Genomic DNA, 5,953 nt, shown 5'->3' on the forward strand with positions numbered 1-5,953 from the left:
AGTAATCTAGTGGCCTTCCTCTGATACCACATATTTTTGAAAACCAGGTGTTAGAGGGTCTTTGAGACCTCACTCAATTACATATTCTGTTTAGTACTCTGTAGCAAATGTGGTTTAAACAGTTTTTTTTTTTTTAATATTTAAGTGACATTTCCGGTGATGCACTGCAACTCAAGGACACAGATAGTTTCAGTTGCTTTATTGTTTTTTTTAAACTACTTTAAAATATAATTTATGCTAATTTAACAAAATAATATAAATATTTACAAAAATACACCAATACTAATTAGAAATATCAAAAATGGCTGAATGAAAATAACTGTTGATGTGAGAGGAGAGAACAGAGAACAATGCAATTGATGTAAGGATAACCCTTTTGTGTGTCTGTTGATACAACTTTTAAATTGTATAATTATGGATTAAGATTCTTAAATTCTTACCGTAAAAATGTACTTCAGTGTTCAGATTCCAAATCTAAGACAAAAGTTTACACGCTTTATTAGGCAGAAGCATAAGGATGGGAAGGCTATGTATATAAAACTCCTTTTTAAAAAAAAAAGCTGCACTGAGACCGGTAAGGTTGCACAAGTGAGGCACTCAAATCAGACAATGACAAATTTGCTGTCACGACCGTAACTCCTGCCCCCTAGTGCACATACAATAGTCTCTCATTACATTATCACCCACTTTCCTTCACAATCTATGAGACTGAGTCAGAGCCCAGGATGGAGATGCTGAGTGAATAAGGCGGTTGTTTTTATTCTCCTTGTTCAGTGTGTCCCTGGGCTTTATTTAGACTGGTCCAAAGCTCAGTGAAATCTGTATGAACGCTTCCATTTGATTTCACTGGGTTCTGAATCAGGCCCTTACTATACACTATCCAAAGTTAGTCCTAAATATGGAATTCAATGAGTGGAGAAGTACTGATCTTTCCCTAGATGTCTTTTTATATTTTACTGAATCTTCCTTCATGCTGCACATCATTACAACCTGCCCAGATTACTTCCCAGCTAGCATGTTTCCTCTTTGTGTATTACTGCCTTACATTTTGTTTTCTGCAAATTTAATCACTGTTGAGTTTACATCTTTTTCTAGGTCATTTAGGGCCTTAGCAAAAGCCCTTTAAAATCAATGGCAGTTTTTCCCAGTTTCCTAGTCTAGTGAAATTAAGGTCCCAATTTGCTGCCCCTTAAACTTTGTTTAATCTTAATTTGAGAGGTTTAAGGGGAGCCTTTACGTTGTCCGTGGGAGGGAAGAAAAGTCTGTTTGAAACCTTATTGCTTGATTGAGATTGTGCTGAATATGCACTTTTTGAAGGGGTATTTCCTTTACGACTTGATCCTAATCTTACTGAAGTCAATAGCATTGCCGTTGACTTTAATGGGATTATGATCTGGCCCTTAATACTAGACATGTGGTACCAAACTGGTCATTTAATAATGCCCCCTTCATTTTTGTAGTATGTGAAGGTACTGCCAGTTGTCTCAAACAAATGCACCTATACACACACTCCCTCTCTTTCCCCCCCCCACTCGCTCCCCAGAGATAAAAAGTTCCAATTTGGGAAACTCCAGTTCACACCCTCCATCGTGCAAGTGTCATTTCCCCCTAAAATTTTCTCCCCAAGTGGCTCCTATAAACTGATCAAAATGAAGACCAGTTTTCTATTTAATGTGGAAAATATGGATTGTGAAAGAAACGCCCATTTGCAAGAATCGGAAAAGGGTGGTGGTGCACATTCTGTCCCACATCGTTAGTTGCAATGTGAAGAGGTAGAACCTTGGAGGTCACTTTTTCAACCCAGGCACAATAGTTTTCCTTATAAAGTGAAAAATTCAGTTTTAAATAGGTGTAGTAAATTCACATTTACTGAAAAGCAGAAGAAAGCAATCTCCTACCAATCTGTCATTTGAGTCCCTTTCCCACCCCCTGCCCCTTCCTCCTCTTTGTTTTGAAGGTGTTGTGTGCCCTTAAACTGTCCCACATCTCTCAAGTTGCTGCTGCTGAAATCCCATTACTCTTCTAGGTGACTTCTACAGAGCTATTCCTAGCCAGTGCATAAATACTCCCTTCAATCTAGGATATTGTGCAGTGACTACCCATGAAGTAGGTCTACTCTTAAAGCTGGAAGTGTAATTTCCAGCTTGAAGAGACATACCCGCACTAGCTCTGATCAAGCTAGTTGCTAAAAATAGTGTAACTGCAGTTCCCTAAGCGGTGGGAGGAACTAGTTGCTCAGAGTACAGTCCCATCTGAAACACTAAGTACATACTCGGGGTGCTAGCCCCTCATGCCAGTTGCACTGCTGCAGCTACACTTCCTTTTGTAGTGCACCAGCTCAATCAGAGGTAGCGCGAGTATGTCTCCTCAGGCAGGGAATTACACCACCAGTTCAAAGTGTAATCTAGAGTTACCGTTAGTAGTTCAGCTGCCATAGTCGCTGGTGCTAAGGGAGCTTATATATACACCAGACACAGTTCCTTTGAAACACCCTAGCAGAGAGGATTTCAGGGTGTACCTAAGCCCCGATAACCATTGAACATACACTTCCCATTGAAGTGCCACTTCTGCCAGGTTCTTGAAACAAGCTGTATCTTGAAGATACTGACTCACTCTGCTTCTTCAGTCAAGGAGACCCTTCAAAGGAACCAAGAAGTAAGATAGACCGTCTCCAAAGGGGAAGAAAGAAACAGGTGGCCTTCTGACAATCGCTGCACGTACTCACCAGGGTTTCTCTGAACATTCTATGCTTCCTCGGAGAGCTGCAATTGCTCTTTCTGGCTGCTGGGGGCCTGTCCATTGCTAGACACTATAACTGACAGCAGAAAGTGTCTTTCCTGTGCTTTCAATGCCCTGTCCTGCTGGTGCCCAGACATGAAGGAGGTGGAAGCAGCCTTATCTGACTGCAGAGAGGAGTAACGGGGGGTAGGGGGGAGAGGAGATGGGAGAAGGACAAGCTGAGTGGGAAAGGGGCAGAGATGACAAAATGGGGCAGGCTGGGGCGGGGGAATTGCTAGGGGTGAAAAGAGTCTGTAATGACTAGAATTAACTCTTCTCTAGAAACTGAGATAGAACTCAGGATTTATGAGTCCCCAATGTTCCTCCATTGTCTAGCACATGGCTGTGAAATCCACTAGCAACGTACCTTATCCTGTTCTAGTGGCTGATCTCAGTCTATGTCTACATTAGGAGATACATGTGTGATACACATACTTGCACTAGCTCTCATCAAGCTAGCACGGCAATAAATAGCAGTACTGCTGGTAGCGACAGTGGAGACAGGGCTGAGCTGTGCTGAGTACACACCCGGCTGAAACTAGTAGGTATATACTTGGCGTGGGTATATATTTGGCATGGCTCAGCCATGCTGCTGCTGCCACTACCTGTGCTACTGTGACTACGCTGCCATTTTTTAAATGTTCACGCTAGCTCAACGAGAGCTAGTACAAGTATTTTAGAGGAGCAGGGAAATAACACCCATACCTCCCAGTATAACACCTACTACTGCTACCACTAACTCCATTAGCCCAAGTGGGGTAGAGGTTTGTATTGTTGATCTAAAGATTCCAGTCCTGACAATGCGTGTAGGGGTCAATATTGTTTCACGTGATGGAATTTGTCTTTTTAAAACTTGGGAAATTGAACTTAAAAAAACCCAGAAGTATGTTAAATTGCAAAGCCAAGCATTCAAAATTAGGAGATGCCAGACTGAAAGTTGCTTATGAACCTTAATTTGTCCCCTTTTTGGGTGTGCATTATGACAGTCTCTAATTACATGATCACATACATTTTTTCCACTGGACCCCTGCCTCATTCAGTGTGCAGGACAAATAGTACTTTACAACCTTAACTTTTAAATGAAGAGCTTTTTGTATGTTTTACAATTAAAAGGGAACTAAGAATGACGAGAGAGGGGCATCTGGGTATAGTTTATACTGAGTGGAGAAAGGAAAAAAATAGAGTAACTAACATGGTATGGGTTCATGGATTTGCCTGACGATTCTGATTGTATGCTGTGTCCTTTTCCCTGCCTTCCTTATCTGCCTGAAATTGAGCAGTGGCAAATTCAAAACTGAGAAAAGAAAATACTTTTTCACACACTTATAAGTAATCTGAGTAACTCATTGCCACAGGATGCAGGTAAGATCAAGAGTTTAGCAAGCGTCAGAGGGATTGCACATATTTATGGATAACAAGAATATCCAGCATTGTTAAGAGTTCATGCTAACAAAGTTTGGAAGGGGTATTTAATCTCAGACTCCAGAGTTCAAGCCCATCTAACTATTAGGGATCAGGACAGTTTAAGATCCTTTATGTGGGAAAGTCTCCCTGAGCAAATCTCCCTACTATCAGGTTTCAGGCTTCTGGTGTTAGCCCTGCTGTTAATGACAGGTTATTAAAAATGCAATGAAAGTAAGAGGAAAGGGACTTGTTGCATCTGTGAAGTGAGAGCCCAGCTAAAGTTGTCAGCTACAGTTTCCTACAATCCTCATCTGACTGAAATATGTACTTTTTCTAAATCAAAACAGGAAAAGTCAACAATCCATTTTCTCATGTCACTTCAGAACTATCATGACCTTTTAAAAATAGTGGGAACTACAACTGTTGTTGCCAGAGTGCTGGTGGAATTTACCCTATTTTTAAAAGGCCACACCAGGTCTAATAGTAGAGAGTCACAATCCCTCAACTGGAATAATTTATTTAGCAGATACAGCCACACTAGGAACGATCCTATGAAGCCCTGCAGTGGAACTGAGGGGACTCGGCAACTTGTAAGATATGAACCATAAATGTGGAGGTGGGTGCTATAGATTACTTTAAATAAACAAACAAAAAAGTTCTGATAGCAGGTCATCATCCTCAGTGCAATTATCAATATATATGATTATCTATAGGACTATAGTACACTCCTTTACATGTAGGATATGCCTATATGGACTTTATAAATATTCTTGTCTCAATATTTCACTGTAAGGGATAACTACCAGCCAAGATTCAATTTCCTGCTTTAATAATCAAGCCTGCAAACTGTTTATTCCATATCATTAGGTTACTTTGGTTTGTATGGTTGCCTTAGATGTACAACAGGGAAATTAAATTGCTATTGAATTTTTGCTGGCTTAATTGTGCTTACCTGAGTTAAAACAGTTCATAACTCCCATTCATACTTGAAAAAGTATCAGCAGGCTATCCTGTTTTCTGGTGGTGTGCTCTGATAAAGGGGATAATCGAAGACTATTAGTTAAATCAATTCAAATCCGTTTAGATCTGCACAGGGAAATCAGTCTTTATTGAACTGGTTTGGAAAGTAGGGTTGTGGAATGCTCATAAAGCAGTGTGTATAAAATTCAGCCCTATCAGAGCAAACCGATTTCTAATGATTGTTCTACCAGAGAGAGAGAGAGACTTAGATTAAAATTCTCAATATTCTGTTATGTAGAGGTTTTAACAAAAAGTCAGTTAACCAGGAAATGAAGACGCCAAATTAAAAGCTTTTACATAAATCATGTTTTGAATGAAAGGGGAACTTAGCAACTGAGATCAACGTGAATCCTGTTGAAGCAAAAAGTTACTTGCCCTTCATGCATTTCACACATTTATCAATATTGTTGCCAATTCCTTTTTTAAAAAGTGTAAGACAAATTTCTGTTTTGCTCCCAGCTCATCCCCTCATCCAGCATGATCCTGCACACAGCTAGATGAGTGTCAAGGCTGCTTCCCCACTCTGAACTTTAGGGTACAAATGTAGGGGCCTGCATGAAAACTTTTAAGCTTAACTACCAGCTTAGATCTGGTTCGCTGCCACCATTCCCAAGTGGATTCCCTTCCCTGGGAAGCCTTGAGAAACTCTTCACCAGTTCCCTGGTGAATACAGATCCAAACCCCTTGGATCTTAAAACAAGGAGAAATTAACCATCCCCCCCTCCTTCCTTTCACCAACTCCTGGTGAATA

Source organism: Chrysemys picta, chromosome 9 (genome assembly GCF_011386835.1).
Source record: "Chrysemys picta bellii isolate R12L10 chromosome 9, ASM1138683v2, whole genome shotgun sequence".
Classification (NCBI taxonomy): domain Eukaryota; kingdom Metazoa; phylum Chordata; order Testudines; family Emydidae; genus Chrysemys; species Chrysemys picta.